General features: G+C 46.0%; 1 protein-coding gene across 1 annotated transcript in view; it reads left to right on the top strand.

The window, feature by feature from the left end:
* Positions 1-21,621, top strand: part of HDH (histidinol dehydrogenase) — an 86,425-nt gene that overhangs the window by 21,211 nt on the left and 43,593 nt on the right. The window lies entirely within an intron of this gene.

Genomic DNA, 21,621 nt, shown 5'->3' with positions numbered 1-21,621 from the left:
CTAGGGACGCTTGGGAAGTGTTGTGAAAAGCATTGTTTTAAACTCAAAAGGTTTTATTGAGTTTTTGGGCAGGCTCAGACCAATTTTAAATATGCCGCCCGCCCACTTAATAAGTGGGCAGCCACTTAGAAAATAAAGCAACAAAACTAGCCAGCGAATTCTCTCTCCCTATTTCGGGTAGAACAAAAAAAAAAAAAAAAAAAAAAGGGCCGCGATTTCTTTGCGAGCAGCTATTTGTTTCGTGGCCAAGGAGCTATAAAAGCACCACATGCCCTCACTGAAAAGGAGTTACCAACGTCAGCAAGAGAAGACTCTGTCGCCAGATGACGCAAGTATCAGTATCATAATCAGAAATTCCAGTTCATTAAAGTAATACAGCAGAATACTGTCAGCTTTCAGTATCCCTGAAGCTCAAAGAGACATTAGTGACTCTAGTTTCTAAATCAAGGCATCTGTTGACAAAGGAGCGGAGTGACTCTCTTCTTGTGCATCCCACTGCACCAGATCTCCGGCCAAGCTGAATTCTGGGTTCCGTTTGGAGTAGACTATGCTAAACCAAAAGCATCGAGGTTAAGTTTCACAATCCGAGGAGTATCTGCTAGGTCCTCCTCCTCCAGCCGCTTCGCATCTAATGCAGGATAGTTCTTGAACTTAACCAAGAACCGCGTTCGGACTTTACCTTTTTTCGTATCCTTATGTGCCAAAATTTGTTCAGGAACAAGGATCTCCTCGTTTTCTTCCACTTCGGGTTGCTCATCAGGCTCCCCATCATCAGACACATCACCTTTCAAAGGTTTCAAGAGACTCACATGAAATGCATTGTGAATCCTCCAAGTATCAGGCAGTTTCAGTCGGAAGGAGGCATCATTTATCTTTTTAGTGATCTGGAAAGGTCTGTAGTATCGCATACTAAGCAAAGCCTCTCCTTTCGTTTTTTCTTTCTTTGTCGAGAGTCTTCCCATAATGTAAGAGCACCTAATCATTCTCCTTCAATTTCAAATCGCGACAATGGCGATCTGCTGCCTTTTTTTCTGTCTTTCCCGAAATTTTTGCAAAGCCTTCCGGACCAAGTCCCTCGTGAACTGGTCGGCTTCAAAGAAAAATCTTATCTTTCGTGCTAAGGAAGGGTGAAACCTTCGTAGCAATTTCGAGAATCTCAAATGGCACCTTCCCCATCAAAGAGTTTAAACGTGTTTCTGTAGGCATATTCCACCAAAGGTAAAACCCTTTCCTAAGTAGTCGTCTGATCCAACACAAAAGACTTTAACAAATCCAGTACCACTGAATTAGCAATCTCTGATTGCCTGTCAGTCTGCAGGTGGAACGAGAACTGCAACCACGTGCCTATGTTCTCCCAAATAGCCGTCCAAAACAAACTCGTGAACCTGGGGTGCCTGTCGGAGACAATCGTCTCAGGCATGCCATGTAATCTGAAGACCTGGGAAATAAAGAATCGTGCCCACAATGTGTTCTCGGGAGATGAAATCCATTGCAATACTTTCCCAGGGCGGGTGGGTATGGGTAAAAAGGCTGTAACAATCCCTGTGCGTTATGCCTGTCAAAAGTTGACCTTCTGGCATACTGCGCACAAACTCTTCCACATCCTTCTTGAGTCTCGGCCAAAAGAAGTATCTCTCTACCCCGTTTAAGGTGGTAGCAATGCCGCGGTGACCCGTAAAAGGCGGATAGTGGCATTCAGTCATAACCTTTTCCCTCAACGGTTGTGCAACGCTCAACATGGTTTTCTTCATCAAGTAGCTATCCCGAATGGAACAGTCCGCTACCATCTCCCCTTTCTGTAATCAACGGAATACATTTGCAAAATTTGTATCTGTGGTGTACTGACCAACCAATACCTCAAAGTTTCTATGATGTATCGTGGAAATAGCCAGAACCAACGGCTTTCGGGACAAAATATTTGCCACCAATTTCTTCTGTCCATGCACATGGACAATCCGGAAGTAAACCGTGACAAGATGTTTGCCCACCGCATCTGCTTTTTCCGATAACTGCTTCCGTGACAAGAAATAGCGTAAACTCCCATCATCTGTAAAAATTGTAAAGTCGACTCCGAGTAGGTAATGTCGCCACTGAATAAGAGCATGGATAACCGCCAAAAGCTCTTTGTCATAAATCTGTGCTGTCATCTCCGGCCTTGAGAACGATTGGCTCTCGTAAGCAATGACATAGACTTCTTGCATTAAGCCGCACCCAGACTATGACCACAAGCATCACAATATACTTCAAATGACTTCTGCAAGTCCGGCAAAGTAAAAACTGGTCCCGTAGTCAATTTCTCTTTCAATGTCTGAAAGGCAGTACCTTTGTGGATCCCCACGAGAAAGGGACTCCTTTCTATGTCAAGATATGCAAAGGGGAAGCAACCTCTGCAAACTTTTGAATGAACCGCGTGTAGTACGAACACAGTCCCAAGAAGCTTCTAACTTCATGGACATTCTTCAAATCGGGCCAATCACGTATAGTCTCTATCTTGGCCGGATCCATTTGCACTCCTGTTGCTAAGACAATGTGTCTCAAAAAGTGTATCTCTGGTAGAAAAAAAATTCGCTTTTCTTTGTATTAATCACTAACTTGTGATCTCGTAATGCTTGAAAGACCTGAAGCAGACGATCTCTGTGTTCTCCCTCATTCTTGGAGAAAATAATATCGTCAAAGAAAGTGCCAACAAATAGCCTGCACTCTCGAAAAATCCTGTCCATCATCCGGTTAAATGTCGCAGGAGCATTGGTTAAGCCAAAAGGCACCACCAAAAACTCAAATAACCCAAAAGTCGTCCGAAAAGCTGTCTTGTAGACGTCTCCCGGCGCGTTCCTGATCTGATGATATCTACTCCTCAAATCAATCTTGCTAAAGCACAAGGATCCATGTAATCTGTCGAGTATATCATCGATCCTAGGAATCGGAAATCTGTTCTTGATGGTGATTTTGTTGAGAGCTCTATAATCGATGCACATTCTCCAAGATCCGTCTTTCTTCAAAACCAACAACACTGGAGAGCAATACGGTGAAGTACTAGGCTGGACAAGACCCTTTTCCAAGAGGTCTTTCATTTGGTTCATAATCTCTTCATTCTGTGCTCGGCTCACATGGTAAGGTGGCCGGTTCGGTGGTGTGCTTCCAGGTATTAGATCAATGGTATGATCATCAGGCCCTCTAAAAAGCAATCGGCATGAGTGTGGAGAAAAATCTTGGCGTTCTTTTGTTCAGGTCAAAACATATTCGACCTTTATCCATCGTTCAGTTCTCTCCCAAAAGAATCAGTAAAGAAACTGAAGTTCATCAAGTACAATCTCTGAGCCCTTTATTTGTCAAAGTCGCTTTCTCGGCCCGGTAGTCAACCACGGCGTAGTTCTTGTGGAACCAAGGGATTTCGAGTAGAACATCACTCGCGTGCCCTGAACACCCCTGTCATTGCAAACGAAGTTTGCCAATGCTCGGTGTAATGGCAACATCCCGTCCGAAGTACCTCCGCCTATGGCCTCAGCCTGTCGGGCGTAGTTCCAAATCAAGTCGCCAATTCCAAGTGAAAAGAAGTTGGCCTTGGCTCCTTCAAAAGAGCTTCCCGATCCTTCACTTTGCCCCAAAAACGGCAAAGTTTGTACTTTCATTCATTTGATTCGGTTCTGGTCCCACGCCATGTGGTACCAGTTCTGCTTTTTATCTGCCTTTTTTGCCACGTCTCTCAGCTGCTTTAGAACTTTCTGGCCTTTCTTCATCTTGTTCATTGGGTGCCTTGTTAGGGCACTTCGCGGAGATATGTCCATGTTCCCTGCATCCAAAACACTTCCCCTCTCTGATGAAGCGAGCTCTCTCCTCAGGAGTAAGCTTGGGTTGTGCATCCTTCTTTTCTGGGCTGCTCTTTCTCTTTCTACTTTCATTCATTGAAGTCTGTTCGGCTTGTTGTGTCATGACCTCATCGGTGGGGTAGGTCAGACTGCCAGAGTGAATGGCAAACCCCGCTTCGCATGACTCATCAACTCGTGAATAGAAGCTGACTTCTGTTCCAAGCAGTGATCTGGGATCTTTGTAGGTAGACCCAAGGTAAACCGCTCAATCTGTTCTTTGAACAAGATCTTCTTGAATGAAGAGGGGAGTAGAAAAGAGCTCCAGAATTTCTCGCAATAAGCATCCACTGTATCTCTCTTGGTCATCCGAAGATGGTTCCAAGCAGCTTGTATATCGCGTTCATACTCTTGAGTCAACCAAGAAGAAATAAAAAGCTTCATAAATTTCAGCCATTTAACTGGCGCAGTCTTGTTTAAAAGAAGCATGGACCACCAAGTTCGAGCATTCCCCTTAAAATAAGAGGCAGCTCTCCGAATCTTGGAGTGCTCTGAATAGCGTCCTCCCGCGAAAGCGATGTCAAACTGCTATATAAAAGACAGCCTTCGAAGCATCTTGGTATCCTGAAAAAGTGTCAAATTTGATGGAGTGTCCACCTTCCTTAAAACTCTCAGACTTTCTTGCTTTTATCTTCCAGAAAGTCATACTGGTTGGCTTTATAAAAATTCTTCTTGTTCGCATAAAATTTGCCGTCATCAGAGTCTGAACTGTCTGTAGACGAGTCCTCTGTAGAACTGTCACCCACTGGGCGAGATTTAGACTTCTTTGCCTTTTTCTTGCCCTTTCCGAAGCGTTGTTTCTTGCTTTGCTTTTTACCTTTTTTGTCTTCTTCACTCGAGTCAGAAGAGCTAGAAGAACTGTCAGAAGAAGAAGAAGAAGACGAACTGGGTACTCCTTCAAATCGAACACGCTTCTTTTGTTTCTTTGCCTTATCAAATATCGACCGACGACCCAAATAACCCGGGAAGTCAGTGCCTTTCTTCTGCTTTTTGCCGTGCTTTTTAGCTTTGGTCTGTGCGTCAAAAAGCTGAGCAATCCGTGCATCAACCACCTCTTCTAATTCCTTCTCTGAATACGTCTTCGGAGCAAGAGGTTTCTTGAGAGCGGGTTTCGGGGGTGGTGTTGTGGTTTTCTGCCACTATTCCTGAAAAAAAAGTCTCGCTCATATATTTTGCCAATTTTGGGTCCTTCGCAAAACTGAGCATCATCTTTGTTGCATCGTTGATCAATTGACGACGCTCCATCTCTCGTTGCTCCGCTTGGGTAGGCCGAGGTGGGCCATACTCTGTGCCGGAATCTTCGTTGTGATCCCTGCCTGCATCTCCGGATGTAGAGGGAGTCGACTGATCCTTGCGTGAAGCCATAGGTGCCACGGGAAAAAAAATTGGGGATTGGATTTCCCGTAGAAGAGAAATCCGCCGTGCTCTAATACCACTGTAACAGACTTGGACACTCCAAGTCAAGAATCAATCACCACAGCACCTAATAACCACTTCAAAACAATTCACAGATCACAATAGATTTGCACTGGCCCGGGTGGAGTTCCGTGCCTAGAGATATTGGCCCCAAAGACTGGTGCCCCTTTCGGTATCTCTTTATGTATTAAATCAATGTCAAAGTACAAAGAGCGGTTAGGGTTTCACTCTCAGACTCTGCGCTAGATGCTCTGTAGAGTGAGCCCTAAAACCGTTTACTTAAAGGTTACAAGGGATGCCCAAAAGCAGAGCCCCAAAAGCTTTCAGTTCAAAAGCAATTTCTCTCTCTCTTTCAAGAGAGCAAAAATAAAGCAAATTCTCTCTCTCCCTCTCTCCAATTCCTCTTGCGTAGCAAAAAGCCTCAAAATTGCGTCGCTAGAAAGGAAAAAAAGCACCTTCGGCGATTTCCAGAAATCCGTACGCTGGCCATGTGGCAGTTTTTAGGGTTTCAGCCATAAATTAGGGTTAGGTTTCCAGAAATTAGGGTTTCTGCAGATTAGGGTCTCTGGTAGAATTTAGGGTTTACAGGAATTTTAGGGTTTCTGCTGTCAGTAGCCACGTTATCACTTTGTGACATGCAAACCCTAATTCTGGAAACCCTATCCCTAAAACCTGCAAACCCTAATTCTGGAAACCCTAACCCTAAAACCTGCAAACCCTAATTCTGCTGCCAGAAACCCTAAAACTGCAGAAACCCTAACCCTAATCCTAAGGGCAGCAGGGAAATTTCCAAAAATTGCGTTGGCTGATGATGTGGCAGGCTGTACGGATTTCCATGATTTACGCTGGCAGCTTTTTGGCTTTGCTTTTGGACCAGAAGCTTTTGAGTTTTAAAGGCTTTTTACTGTAACTGCTTTTTAGGCCAAGGGCCTTTAAATATGAGGCTAGGGCTCGTTCTCTGGCATGCTTCTTGGAGAAGGTGCAGAGTCCGGAGTACCAGCTTGTACTGTGTTGATGCAGTATAAAGAAATACTCAAAGGGGCGCCAAGGTTTGGGGCCAATACTCTCTGGGGTGGAATTCCGCCACTCCGTGTCGCGTGTCGTTTCTCTCTTTCAGTTCAGTTGTTATTGAAGTGCTAAAAGTCTGTTCAGTTTGTTCTTTTCTATTGGCACGTGGTGCCCGTCTTGTGACACTTCTTTTGGCCGAGACTCAAGAAGGATGTGGACGAGTTTGTGCGCAATTGCTTGGTATGCCAGAAGGTCAAGTTTGATAGGCATAAAGCACAGGGATTGTTACAGCCTTTACCCATACCCACCCGCCCCTGTGAAAGTAGTGCAATGGATTTCATTTTTGATCTCCCGAGAACACAGAGTGGTCACGATGGTATATAAACTGTTATTGACAGATTCAACAAATAGGCTCATTTCATTCCAGTGAAGAAAACAGTCAAGCCGGATCACTTAGCGAGACTGTTTGTGGCCCAGATCTTCATATTACATGGCATGCCCGAGACGATTGTCTCCGACAGGGTCCCCAGATTTACGAGTTTGTTTTGAAAGGCTATTTGGGACAGCATTGGCACGCGGTTGCAGTTCTCGTCATCTTTTCACCCGCAGACTGACGGGCAATCTGAGATTGCCAATTCAGTGGTACTAGATTTATTGAAGTCTTACATCTCGGATCAGAAGACTCAATGGGAAAAGTATTTACCTTTGGTGGAATTTGCCTACAATAACACGATACACTCTTCGATGGGGAAGGTGCCATTTGACATATTTGAAGGTGCTACGAAGGTTCCACCCTTCCTAAGCACGAAAGATAAGATTTTTGAAGCCGATGAGTACACACGCGACTTGGACACGGCTTTTGCCAAGGTCTGCGAACCTTTGTAGAAATCTCAAGAAAGACAGAAAAAGGCAGCAGATCGCCATCGTTGCGATTTGAAATTGAAGGAGAACGATTGGGTGCTCTTACGTTTTGAGAAGGCACGCCTCAGAAAGAAAAAGGGAAAGGAGAGCCTTTTTCCAAAGCTTAGTATGCAATACTACGAACCTTTTCAGATCTCCGAAAAGATAAATGATGTCTCCTTCCTAGTGAAGCTGCCCGAAACTTGGAGGATTCACAATGCTTTTCATGTGAGTCTCCTGAAGCCTTTTAAAGGTGATGTGCCCGAAGATGGGGAGCCTGATCAACAGCCCGAAGTGGAAGAAAACGAGGAGATCCTTGTTCCAGAACAAATATTGGCACATAAAGACAGAAAGATTAAGGGTAAAGCGATAAGGCGGTTCTTAGTTAAATTCAAGAACTATCCTGCATTGGATGCGAAGTAGATGGAGGAGGAGGACCTAGTAGATACTTCTCAGATTATGAATCTTTACCTTGAAGCATTTGGATTAGCATAGTCTATTCTAAATGGAACCCTGAATTCAGCTTGGCCGAAATCTGGTGCAGCGGGTATGCACAAGAGGGGAGTCGCTCCACTCCTTTGTCAATGGATTGCCTCGATTTTTGATACTAAAGTCACTGATGTCTCTTTGAGTTTCAGGGATATTGTGAGGTGACAGTATTCTGTTGTAATGACTTTATGAATTGGAATTCCCGAACATGATACTGACTTGTTCTTGACTTGTTTAAGTGCAGGAACTGATAGACGAAATGACTGTAGCATTTTGGTCTGAATGATCTCGATAGACATGGTTGCAATAAGGATTAGACAATCGGGCATCTATGAGGTTTGGAATGGATCTAGATGCGATTGCTAATTGCATTGCCGATAAATCATGGTCTGAGATCCGAATGCATGTTGAATGTGATTTGTCATGTGATGTCCGATTGATGTCGTGTGATGTGACTGTTGATTAGTACATGTGCTAGATGTGTGTTCCTAGTACGTCGGTACTAACAGTCAGTGTCTGCTAAGACAATTTATGGCTTCTGTCTGTTTTGCAAGCATAATCGAGGGCGATTACAATGCTTTCAAGAGGGGGGTATGTCACAAACTGGTGACGTGGCTGTACACACATGGCTGCCCACTGCGCACACACATACTCCCGCCCTGGGTGCCGATTGCAGTGACATCTGGCAGTGGACCGTACGGACAGGCCTGCGTTTTGCGGTGCAGATCACGGAAATCTGTACAGCTGACGTGACAGAAATTGTTGGCAGATTTTGGGCTGCTTTTTGGCTACGCAAGGCAGGTGAGAAAGAGAGAGAGCTTTTGCTTTATTTGCTCAAGAGAGCTTGTGAGAGAGAGAACAGGCTTTTGATTTTCAAGCTTTTGGGGCCTTGCTTTTTAGCATCCCTTGTAAACCTATATAATAGTGGCTTGGGCTCTCACTTCTCAGAGCATTTGGACGTAGAGTCTGAGAGTGAGTCCCAACCACTCCTTTGTACTTTGAGTTGTAGATTAATACAAAAAGAAATACCGAAAGGGGCGCCAGTCTTTGGGGCCAATATCTCTAGGCATGGAACTTCGTCCGGCCAGTGTCGAATCAATTGTGAACTGTGAACTGTATTGAAGTGAATTCTTGTGGTGTCGTGGTAGATTCTCGACTTGGAGTGTCCAAGTCTGTTACGGTGTCAACTCTTAAAATTTGTGAAGTGTTTTGAAGTGAATCTCTGTTGTGTCGTGACAGAATTTTGACTTGGGGTGTCCAAGTTTGTTACAGTGGTATTAGAGCACGGCCTATTTCTCTTCTACCGGGAAATCCGATCCCTTTTCTGGCGACACTTATGGATTCCGAAAAGAACCAATCAACCTCTTCTGCAACCGTGAGGCGGGAGGAGGCAACGCAGAAAATGCAAACGACTTAACAGAAGATGAGTACAAGCTACCTCGGCCTACACAGTATGAACTTCTGGAGTGCAACGTCAACAGCATGTTGACGAGTGCACAAAGCAGATGCTTCAGTTTCCAAAATTTTTGACCCAGCAGTCCATTGCTGAAGTGCATACTCAGTGGCAGAAATCCACCGAACCACCAATCAAACTGGCAATCAAGAAACCTCCTTCTCCGAGGATGTTCACTGAACAAGAACTTCAAGAGGTGGTTCAGAGACAGATTAGTCAACTTTTGGACACAAAGAATAAATCGAAAAAGCAATTGAAGAAGCTCAAGAAGGGGACTGACTACCCCGGTTACTTGGGCCGTCAATCTTCTTTTGCATCTGCAAGAAAGCAGAAGCGTGTGCGTTTTGAAGGACTACCTAGTGCTTCTTCTGATAGTCCTTCTAGCTCTTCCAACTCGAGTGAGGAGGACGGAAAGGGCAAGAAGCGAAGCAAAAAGCAAAGCTTTGGAAAGAACAAGAAAAAGGCAAAGAAGCTCAGATTCCGACCAGTTTCTGATAGCTCTAAGGAGGAGTCATCCTCTGACATATCGGACTCCGACGACCACATGCTTTATGCGATAAAGAAGCACTTTTACAGAGCCAACCAATACAACTTCCTCGAAGATAAGAGCAAGAAGACAAAGGAATTTAAAGAGGGTGGACAATCCATCAAATTTGAATCCTTTTCTGGATTCCGAGATGCTCCGAGGGCTTTGGCCTTCATCCCGTAGTTTGACATAGCCTTCTCTGGAGGGCATTACTCAGAGCACTCCAAGATCAGGAGGGCTGCATCATTTTTAAAAGGAAATCCTCGAACATGGTGGTCCACTCTTCTTCTGAGGAAGAAGCCCCAGTCAAGTGGTTGAAATTCAAACGGCTCTTTATTTCTTCTTGGTTGACTTGGGAGTACGAACAAGATGTAAGAACCGCTTGGAACCATCTTTGGATGACGAAGGGAGATTCTTTGGATGCATATTGCGGGAGGTTTTGGGATTCTTTTCTACCGACCTCTTCGTTTAAGAAGGTCACATTTAAAGAACAGATTGAGCGGTTTTACTGCAGACTTCCTACAGAGATCCGAGATTACTGCCTTGAACAAAAGTTGGACTCCATTCAAGAACTAATGGGTCATGCGAAACTGGGGTTCTCGATAGATTCGGGGTATTTGACCTACCCCACTGATGAAATCTCCCCACGAAAAGAAAGATACACGACCCCGACTGACTCTTAGAGAAAGGGCTAACTATTTCAAAGAGGGGAAGTGTTTTGGTTGCGGGGAACAAGGGCACATTTCTGCAAAGTGCCCCAAAAAGGCACAACAAGGACAGACTGAAGACATGCCAGAGAGTTCTAGAGCAGCAGAGGAACGCGGCAGAAAAGGCAAGATGAAAGCAGGACTGGTTCCGGATTGCATGGGAATAGATCCAAGCTAGATAGATGAAAATACAGAACTTTACCGAGCTTAGGGCAAAGTGAAAGATCAAGAATCCCTTATCTTTTTTGATGGAGGAGCCAAGGCCAACTTCATTTCACCTGAATTGGCGGCAGGACTCGAGATTACGCCCGACAGGATGGGGCCACCGGCGGAGGCAGTTCTAGCGGCGCCCGGACGGGATGTAGCCATTACGCCTGTCATTGGAAAACTTCGTTTGCATTGTTAGGGGTATTTAGGGCACGAGGACTTTTACATCATGCCTTTAGAAGGGTGTGACGTCCTCCTAGGAGTCCCTTGGTACCATAAGGACAACGTCGTGGTCGACTATCGGGCCAAGAAAGCGACTTTGACAAACGAGAAGGGCAAAAAAATTTACTCGATGTAAAATTGAAGGGAGAGTCCGTCCCTATTGTATTGGCTTCGTCCATTTCAAAATTAATGAAATCTAGTCTTTTTGTTTACTCGATCTATTTGAAAGAGTTGAATGATGAACATCCAACGAACATGTCTGAATTAGACATAGAACGCCAAGATTTTCTCCACACACATGCTGATTGTTTCTCTGAAGGCATGCCAGGCGAGTTACCCCCATCTCGTCGTGAGGACCATACTGTTGATCTGATTCCTGGAAGGACACCACCGAACCGGCCACCTTACCATGTTAGCCGAGCCCAGAATTAAGAAATCATGAACCAAGTAAAAGACCTTCTCGAAAAGGGTCTCATCCAGCCGAGTACTTCACCCTCCTGTTCTCCGGTTTTGTTGGTTCTAAAGAAAGACGTATCTTGGAGAATGTGCATTGATTATAGAGCTCTCACTATCAAGTACTGATTTCCGATTCCAAGGATCGATGATATTCTTGACCGACTATAGGGATCCTCTTGTTTCAGCAGGATTGATTTGAAAAGCGGATATCATCAGATCAGAATCGCTCCAGGAGATGTCTACAAGACAGCCTTTCGGACAAGCTTTGGTTTATACGAATTTTTCGTGATGCCTTTTGGACTTACCAATGCTCCAACGACTTTCAACCAAATGATGGGTAGGATTTTTCGAGAGCATCGATCTTTTGTGGGCACATTCTTTGATGATGTTATAGTTTTCTCCAAGGATGAAGCTGAACATCGACACCATCTGCTACAGGTCTTTCAGGCATTGCGTGATCACAGATTAGTTATCAATGCCAAAAAGAGCGAGTTTTTCTTGCTGGAGATACACTTTCTGGGACACATCGACTCAATAGCAAGAGTACAGATGGACCCGACCAAGATTGAGACTATCCGCGATTGGCTAGACTTGGAGAATGTTCATGAAGTTAGAAGCTTCTTGGGCTTGTGTTCTTACTACCGGCGGTTCATTCGGAAGTTTGTAGAGGTAGCTTCCTATTTGCACATTTTGACTCAGAAAGGGGTCCCTTTCTCGTAGGGACTGACATAGGTGACTGCCTTTCAGACACTCAAGGAAAAACTGACTACTGGACCATTGTTGGCTTTGCCAGACTTGCAAAAGCCATTTGAAGTTTATTGTGATGCTTGTGCTCGTAGTCTGGGAGCGGTCTTAATGCAAGAAGGCCATGTGATTGCTTATGAAAGAAGATTGTTTCAAAGGCCAGAATTGACAGCACACATTTATGAGAGAGAGCTTTTGGCAGTTACTCTGAGTGGCGACATTACCTACTCGGAGCCGATTTCACGGCTTTATTGATCATCAGAGTTTATGCTACTTCTAAGACAGTTTATGGCCTCTGTCTGTTTTGCAGGCGTAATTGAGGGCGATTACAATTCTTTCAAGAGGGGGGTATGTCACAAATTGATGACGTGGCAGTGCAACCCGGACACACACAAAGTGATGACGTGGCAGATTGTACGGACGCTCGGAACACGCGGTGACTGGTTGATGTGGCAGCCGTACGGATTTTCCGCGTTTTACGTTGGTTGCTGAAATGGCCTGGCCGTATGGATTTCCGCAATCAGCGTTGATTGCTTGTGACTGGCAGATTTTAGCAATTTGTTTTTGGAAGCTTGCTTTTGAGTTTAATGCTTTTGAGGCAAGCCTTGTAACCTTTATAAGTGACCCAAGGGGCTCACTTCTCAGGGTATCTAGACGCAGAGTCTGGGAGCGACCACCCGCGGTAGTTGTACTTTGCTCAAAGATTAATATAAAAGAAATACCGAAAGGGGCGTCAGTCTTTGGGGCCAATTTCTCTACTATGCCGGGCCGTGTCGACTCTTAAAATTTGTGAAGTGTTTTGAAGTGAATCTCTGCTGTGTCGCGACAGAATCTTGACTTGGGGTGTCCAAGTTTGTTACACTGCCGTAAACTCCCTCCCAAACAAGGAAAGCCACACTACACAGTTTGCACGGTAGAAGCTACCGTAAGTTGCAGCAGTCACCGAGAGACCGCACGGACCACCACCAGATGGTGTCCTGTCAGTAGGTAGGGTAATCCAAGATGAGGGGAAAGCCAGACTCAACAGTTTGCGCTATGAAGGGCCTGTGAGAAGAGGTGTGGTCAGACCAAGCTGTCTGCACTGCAATCATCATGTAGAAGTAGGGAAGCCAGACTGAGAAGTCTACGCAGTGAATTGGCCAGACCAAGATGTCTGTGCCGTCTTGCCTGTATTTCTTGCCTCCAATCCTCTGGTGTCAACCAAAACAAGAATCCACACCAACAACGCCACCAAACCGCATCTCGGTGTGGCTCTCAATGTGAATGAACTTGGAGTGGCCTATTCCCCAGGTTGGGGGATAAGTCTGCTATAAGGTTACCGAGGGTGAGTGTAAGCAACTTTGAAGGTAGTGACGGCCAGTTTTCGAAACCGTGACCACAAGAACCATACCCTAAGAAGGGGAGAGCATATTACCAAAGAAAAAAAAACAAAAAAAAGGAAAAGTTCTTTACCATTCACCACCCCTATAGGCTTAATCACTAGCGGGGCGCCACCAATTTGGCCACACCTCTCCATTATCGCCAGAAGACGGACTCTCTCTCTCCTACTGCTCGGCTCCGCCAATTCTCTCTCTCTCTTACTCTACCGCTGCATCACCTGGCCCAGTGGGCGCATAAGATGGGATACCTTTGTCACACCCTCTGGTGGGCCGCCACAGATATTGTATATTCTCTCTCTCTCTCTCTCTCTTTGCTCGTCCACATCCCAGCCCGAGGGGGCCACCATACTATACCCCATCTCCCCTCTTGTCCACACCCCCTTCAGCCTCACTCTCCATACCCCCCCCCCCCCTGTTTTCTTCCCAGCCCTGGCGGACCACCAGCCTAACACACCCCCCCTATCTTCCCCTCTCTCTCTCTCTCTCTCTCTCTCTCTCTCTCTCTCTCTCTCTCTCTCTCTCGGGAGAGCGGTCCCGCAAGCAATAGGAGGGAATCCACTTAATATCTCTCTCTCTCTCTCAATTCGCTTCCCTACACAGCCACCCTTTCCTTATCTAACGCCCCCTCCCCTATCCCACTCACCTCACACTCTCTCTCAATCTCTCCCCCCCCCCCCCCCAACGGTGGGAACCCGCCTCTAAGGATACTCCTCTCTCTCTCTCTCTCTCTCTCTCTCTCTCTCTCTCTCTCTCCTCTCTCTCTCTCTCTCTCTCTCTCTCTCTCTAACTCCAACCCCCCCCCCCCCCCCCCCCCATTCCGTTGACTAAACCCCCTCCCTCCCGTTTGCGCCCTCTTTCGGATGCGCCCACCTACGCCATGCTCTCTCTCGTGATCTCAGGAAGTCATTTGTGGTCCAGTGTGACGCGTGTGGCAATAGCATCGGAGCAATGCTAATGCAAGACGGACGGGTAGTAGCTTATGAAAGCCGAATTTTGCAAGGGCCAGAGAGGACTATGCAAGTCTATGAGAAAGAGCTCTTGGCCATGATTCATGCGCTTTCTAGCTGGAAGCACTACCTCTTAGGTGCTGATTTTGTTGTCCAAACAGATCACCAGACCTTGCGATGCTTCTTGACACAATCAAAGTCATCCGAAAAGCATATGCGATGGACAAACATTCTTTCCATGTTCCACTTCCAGATTATGCATGTGGAAGGCAAGAAGAATGTTGTGGCTGATGCGTTATCCAGAAAGCCACAAATTTCAGCTGTGTCAATTCCTTATCATCATGAGTTAGATGACATGAAGGAACAGCATACTGCTGATGAAGATTTTGCAAGGATCTTTGAACAGTTACAAGAGGGGCAACATCACGAGCACTACCTCCTCAGAGATGGTTTTATGATGATGCATGGCAGACTTTGTGTCACTAGGCCATTGCGACATAAGGTCATGGAAGAGAGTCATGTCCCACCGTATGCAGGGCATCGTGGCATTGATGCAACAGTTAAAGCGGTAGAGACATTCTTCTATTGGCCTACCTTGAGGAGAGATGTGGATGCCTTTGTGCGAGCATGCATACTTTGCCAAAAGGTCAAGTTTGACAGGCAAAAGGCACCAGGGTTGTTACAACCACTGCCGATTCCGGATAAGCCATGGGAAAGCCTTGCTATGGACTTTGTCTTTGATCTTCCAAGGACGCCAACAGGGAATGATGGTATATGGACCATTATCTGCAGGTTCAGCAAGCAGGCCCATTTTATCCTTGTCAGGAAGAAGATAAAATCTGATCAGATGGCACGCTTGTTCATGTACAATGTGTTTAAGTACCATGGTATGCCACAATCGATTATCAGTGATCGTGATCCTTGCATGACCAGTTTGTTCTAGAGAAGATTGGTTGAGAACATGGGCACTACGCTCAAGTTTTCGTCTTCGTTTCATCCACAAACTGATGGACAGTTAGAAGAGGCAAATTCTACTGTCCTAGATCTGCTGAAATGTTATGTGTCAGATAATAAGGGCAAGTGGGAACAGTATTTGCCTATGCTTGAGTATGCGTACAATAATACGGTGCATTCGTCTATTGGCAAAGCACCTTTTGAGATTGTTGAAGGCGGCAAAAAGGTTCCTCCCATTTTGCATACAAAGGACAAGATCTTTGAGGCAGATCGATATGTTGAGAACATGGATGAGATGTATAAGAAGATTAAAGTTGCCTTGGAGACGACTCAGGCAAAGCAGAGAAAGGCTGTTGATCGTCACCGTCGTGAATTGCTACTATCACCTGGTGATTGGGTTCTGTTAAGGTTCGAAAAGGCAAGGTTAAAGAAGATGAAGGGCAAGGAACGGTTGTTTCCTAAGCTCAGCATGCGTTACTATGGGCCTTTTCAAGTGCTTGACAAGATCAGCAATGTGGCTTACAGGCTGAAACTACCTGATGCGTGGAAGATTCATAATGCGTTTCACGTGAGTCTTTTAAGACCCTTCGTGGGTGATGTGCCAGAAGATATGCCAGATGAGGATCAGCCAGAAGTTGAGGAACTTGATGAGATCCTGGTACCTGAGCAAGTTATGGCACATAAGGACAGAAAAGTTAAAGGACAAGTTGCAAGACGCTATTTGGTGAAGTTCAAGAACTATCCACCTATGGATGCAAAGTGGATGGAAGAGCATGAATTGTCAGAGTCACCAAATGTATTGCAGCTTTATCTTGAAGCCTTTGGGTTACAGCCTACTTATGTCCCAACCCAACGTGTGCAAAGGAGGGGTAATGATAGAGCTAGTACATCAAATGTACACATGAATTCAGTGCCATAGATGGAAATGACAAAAGTATGAAGGCCTCATTAAGTCATTTGTATCTATGTATGTTACGACCTTTCTTGCGGATACATGCGATAATAAAAGAGTGTTAATAGCACAAGATCATCAATGGCGTGTATTTATGGTATGCAATCGAGGACGTTTGCGATTTCAAGAGGGGGGTATGTCACGAGGACGTGGCAGTTATTAACCATGTCACAGAGATGTGGCAACTGCTAACCTTGGTGGTTGGTTTCTTTCCCATGGGGTATATTTTATTTGTTTTGAGACCCTCTTTTTGAAGTAGCAAACGGTCGGACATTGTATGGCCAATGTGAACGGTAGATTCACCCGCAGACGGGAAGTGGTCGGCACTGGAATTCGTATGGTAAGAGGATGTCTAGGCTCAGAGCAAGATCATATAGGTCCCCCCGTCGCACTTAGCAAGTTGGTGGATACTAGGAAGTGAACTCAATTAAGGCGTAAAGTCAAGGTGGGACTACCAACAAAAAGTATCTGACAGTTGGGGCACATTGCACTTTTGGATGCGGCTCCAATGAGGATAGATGGTCAGAAGACCAGTGGGAGCCCAACGGAAGCATCTCCTAATATTTAGGAAACTGGTATTGTGGGCCGTGAAATGTGTTCGCGTCATTACCTCCGGTATGGCTAGGGGAACATTTTATAACTCTGCCGCGAAGTCAGCTGGGCAACCGGTCAGGATATTTTGAAGTGGCAAACCTGAAACGGGAAAATGCTTGAAAATGCGCCAAGTGTCAGTTTTTCATGGACTTTCCTCCTACAGAAAAATGGGCGCTGATTTTTAAGTAGGGAGAGGCCTCATTTCAGCTTTTGTCACAGGTTAAGAGCTATGGAGTGCTTCCTTTCCCTTTCATGTACAGTGTGGTGCTAGGAGTGATGCCCTGCACGCTACACACTGCTCTCTCTCTCTCTCTCCACTACGAGCAGTATGTTATGCCCCACTAGTGGGCTTTTCATTTGACCAATGTAGAGTTATGTGGGTTCATGCGCGATTGCCGAGGCAAGAGCCTCTTGCACAGGTACTGGATTAGCTAGCGGCTAATCCCCCGCAGGTACAGGTGAATTCGGAGAGGTTTCACGCCAGAAATCTCGTCCGATTCAAAGGGCAAGTAACCCTACAGGTGCGGGAGCTCGAGGTCTTGCTACGGATACGACCGGCACGCGAAACGGACCCGAAAACAGGGAATTACAGCCTGCTGTGTATTTTTGCAGGTTTAGGGTTTCGGCCGTAAACGGACCCTAATACCCCCAGGAGGTTCGGGGACGCAAGGGGACCGTTGTACAGGTGAACTGGCGCATTTTCGGGGCAGAAAACAGAGAATTCGGCGTGCTGCAGATTCTCGCCAGGTTTTGCAAAGTGTCCGTATGCGTCGGGAAAGTCACCTATTGCGTGGGAATACTGACTGTGAAGCGTCCTAGTACAGTTATGCTACCGAAATCGGGCCAGAACAGGTGTTTCTTAGCCTAGATTGTGCGGGGCAGCTTGTGGGAGATCTCAGGTTTTATTCCCTTTGATAAAGATTAAAGAAATACCGAAAGGGGCGCCAATTTTGGGGCCTACAGGTTGTCGGCGTCTGCTCGGAGCATTCTAGCTTCCGAGCCGTATGTGTGATTAAGTGTTAATTCCCGTTACAGGTCTCTTTTGCAAAGTGCTCTGTGTGTGTGTTTAAAGTATAGAATTTCGGGTGAAAGCCAACTTCTACCGCCCTACGGGCCGATTGCATGGTTCCGTCGCCGGGACTTCAATCACTTTTTCCTTAAAGAGTGAGCCTGGATTGTTTTGGGATAAAGACACAGAGTGCAGGAACACGGGGATTACACTATGGCCGACAAGGGGAAGGGAATTATGGAAGAGGGTTCCTCTTCAAAGGACAGGCAGGAGATTCCTATGGTTTTTGAGATTGGCGAGAGCTCACGGCCACGTCAGTCTATACCTCCTGTCAACGTGAATGTCCCTTTTGTAGTACAGGGCTTTATGACAGGGCAACTTGAGGATGATGCGTTCAAGACTGAGTTAGTTGCCGCGGTGAATGTCTTTTTGCAGCTGGTGCAGAATCCGAGGTTTATGGAATTCTTGCAAGCGCCACCAGTGCAACAACAAAATAGGCAACCTACGTCGCGTACGGAGCTTGTTGATGCTCAAGCCTAGGTACTTCATGTGACGCAGGAGGAAAGGGAACACTCGCATGTTGCGGAGTCGGGGGCTCCAAAGCAGGTTCCTCCCGTGCTTGAACAGGTGGCTAGAACGCCTATTCCACAGGTTATGCCAGTTCAGCCCGCCACCTTTCAGAGCCAGCATGCTGTCTTGAATGGACAGGGAGCTGGATACCAGGCTATGCATTCAGTTTTTCCACCACCCACGGTATATCCTAGGTATTTCGGGGGTGGATCAGTGTTCCAAAGTATGGCTGGTTATGCGTCTGGAAGTCAGCCGTACATGCCAGGAACAGTGTTCGGGGGTATGCAAGGCATCATGCCAAACCCCATGTATGGTAATATCGGCATGCAGCAGGGTTTTCGAAGCAACCACGGCCAGTTTGGGGTGCCACAGGGTCATTTTGGCATGGCTGGTTTTTCTGGACAGCAGCCAGATATCGCACCTCTGACGCAAAATGTGAATGGCCAACACGTGCCGATGATGCCTAGTACAGTGCCCATGTTGCAGACCATTCCGTATGAAAATTTGGGGGCACTAGAGAAGCCGAAGGCTTACAAAGAAGGTGGTGCAGCGGTAAAGTTCAGTACCTTTAGTGGTTTCGAGGACAAGACAAAGGCACTCACTTTCCTCCAGCAGTTTGATACAGCTTATGCGGGAGGGAATTTTACAGAGGCTTTGAAGGTCAGGAAAGCTGCCACTTTCTTAAAGGACAATGCGCTTACATGGTGGACAACATTGTTAATGCAAGGACAGGCACCCGCCACTTGGGTTTACTTCAAGCAAATGTTTGCATCTGCTTGGCTATCAAATGAATTTGAAGCCGATGTCCTGACAGATTGGCACCAGCTTACGGCAGCTTCATGCAAGAGCTTGCTGGAGTACAATAGGAGGTTTTGTAAAGCATTACTCTTAGTGACCTCCTACAGATTTGTGCCATTGACAGAGCAGATAGAGAAGTACTGTTGTGGGCTGCCTAAAGGGCTTCGCGATTATTGTACAAAGAACAGAGTGGCTACCCTTACTCAGCTTATGGAAGTTGCGAACACTGGTCTTGCCTTGTTGAAAGGAGAGGACAGTGGATTTCCGAGCAGTGACAAAGGAGGGCAGCAAAAGAAAAATTCAGCGAAGAAGCCCTTTGTGAAAACGGCTCCTGATGCGTCGCAGGGGTCAGAAAAGGCCACCAAAGACCAGGATTCAGCCGGGACTTCTGGAGCGCAGGCAAAGAAACAGAAAAGGAAGCCTTTTGTGCGCAAGTCGCTCGAGGAAAAGAAGGTCCTAATGGCTGAGAACAAATGCTTTATATGCGAGCAGCCTGGTCACTTTTCTATCAATTGTCCACAAAGGAAACGGCCAGCTGACTTAGAGGATAAAGAAGACCAGAAAGGCAAGAAGCCAAAACCCACGGCAGGTTTAGTGCCAGACATGGTGGGTGACAGGCCCAGCACATATGCCAGTGAGTTATACAGGGCATGGGGTAAAGTTAGGGATCAGATGGCACTCATCTTTTTTGATCCAGGTGCCAAAGCCAACTTTATCTCACCAGAGTTAGCTATGAAGCTGGGCATCAGAGCTGAAGAGATGGGGTACACAGCAGAGGTAGGGTTGGCATGTCCTGGCCACTCAGAGTGTGTTACTCCCATCATTGGAAAACTGCGTCTGCATATTCAGTCGTATGTGGACACTGAAGAGTTTTACATCATGCCGCTGGAAGGTTGTGACGCCTTGTTGGGGATCCCGTGGATGTTCCGAGTGCATGGAGTCTTGGATGCCTACAACAAAAAGATCACTGTATAGCATAGGGGCAAAACTCACATCTTGGGTGTTAAGCTTAAAGGAGAGTCAGTCCCTATTGTATCTGCTTTTGCTATCACTTCTGTAATAAAGAATCGTCTTTCTGTGTACTTGATTTTTGCACGTGATGTCTCAGATAGTGATCAGTCAAATTTATCTGTGTTAGATAAAGAAAGGTCAGCATTTTTGCAAAAGTTTAGTGACTGTTTTTCTGATTCATTACCGTCGCAATTGCCGCCAGAGAGATCTGAGGACCATCGGATAGATTTGGTTCCAGGGTGTAGCCCACCAAATAGACCTCCCTACAGGGTTAGTGCGGCGCAACAGAAAGAGATTATGGGCCAGGTTGAGGAGTTATTAGAGAAGGGGCTGATTCAGCCTAGTTCTTCACCCTTTTGCTCCTCAGTACTCCTAGTGCAGAAGAAGGATGGCTCATGGCGCATGTGTATTGATTACCGTGCGTTGAATAAGAATACCATCAAGAATAGGTTTCCTATTCCTCGCATTGATGATATTCTCGATCGTTTAGAGGGTGCTGCAAGTTTCAGCAGGATAGACCTTAAGAGTGGGTACCATCAGATTCGTATCAGGCCAGAGGATGTGCACAAGACTGCGTTTAGAACAACATTTGGTCTTTATGAGTTTCTAGTGATGCCGTTTGGGCTAACAAATGCTCCTTCCACGTTCAACAGAATGATGGATCGGATTTTCCGCTCGCATCAACAGTTTGTTGGAACGTTCTTCGATGACATGATAGTGTATTCGAAGAATGAAGAGGAGCATAGGTGTCACTTGACCATTGTGTTCGAAGAGCTGCGCAGTCATAGGTTACTTGTCAATCCTAAGAAAAGTGAATTCTTCCTCGAAGAGATTCACTTTCTGGGCCACATAGTCTCAAAGGATGGTGTTAGAATGGATCCCCCAAAGGTCGAAGCTATCAAGACATGTCCAGACTTGAAGACTGTGCACGATGTCAGAAGCTTCTTGGGATTGTGTTCCTACTATAGAAGGTTTATCAGAAATTTTGCAGAGATAGCATCGCCTCTTCACGCATTGCAAAAGAAAGAGGTCACTTTCAGATGGACCCAAAAAGAGATTTCAGCTTTTAGTCTCTTAAAGGAAAAGTTGACTTCAGATCCAGTTATTGTTTTGCCAGATCTCAGGAAGTCATTTGTGGTCCAGTGTGACGAGTGTGGCAGTAGCATCGGAGCAGTGCTAATGCAAGACGGACGGGTAGTAGCTTATGAAAGCCGAATTTTGCAAGGGCCAGAGAGGACTATGCAAGTCTATGAGAAAGAGCTCTTGGCCGTGATTCATGCGCTTTCTAGTTGGAAGCACTACCTCTTAGGTGCTGATTTTGTTGTCCAAACAGATCACCAGACCTTGCGATACTTCTTGACACAGTCAAAGTTATCCGAAAAGCATATGCGATGGGCAAACATTCTTTCCATGTTC

The sequence above is a fragment of the Adiantum capillus-veneris genome, chromosome 29 (assembly GCF_014529385.1).
Source record: "Adiantum capillus-veneris isolate H3 chromosome 29, ASM1452938v2, whole genome shotgun sequence".
Classification (NCBI taxonomy): Eukaryota; Viridiplantae; Streptophyta; class Polypodiopsida; order Polypodiales; family Pteridaceae; genus Adiantum; species Adiantum capillus-veneris.
Note: the sequence above shows the minus strand (reverse complement) of the source record. Positions and strands in the feature narration are given on the sequence as shown.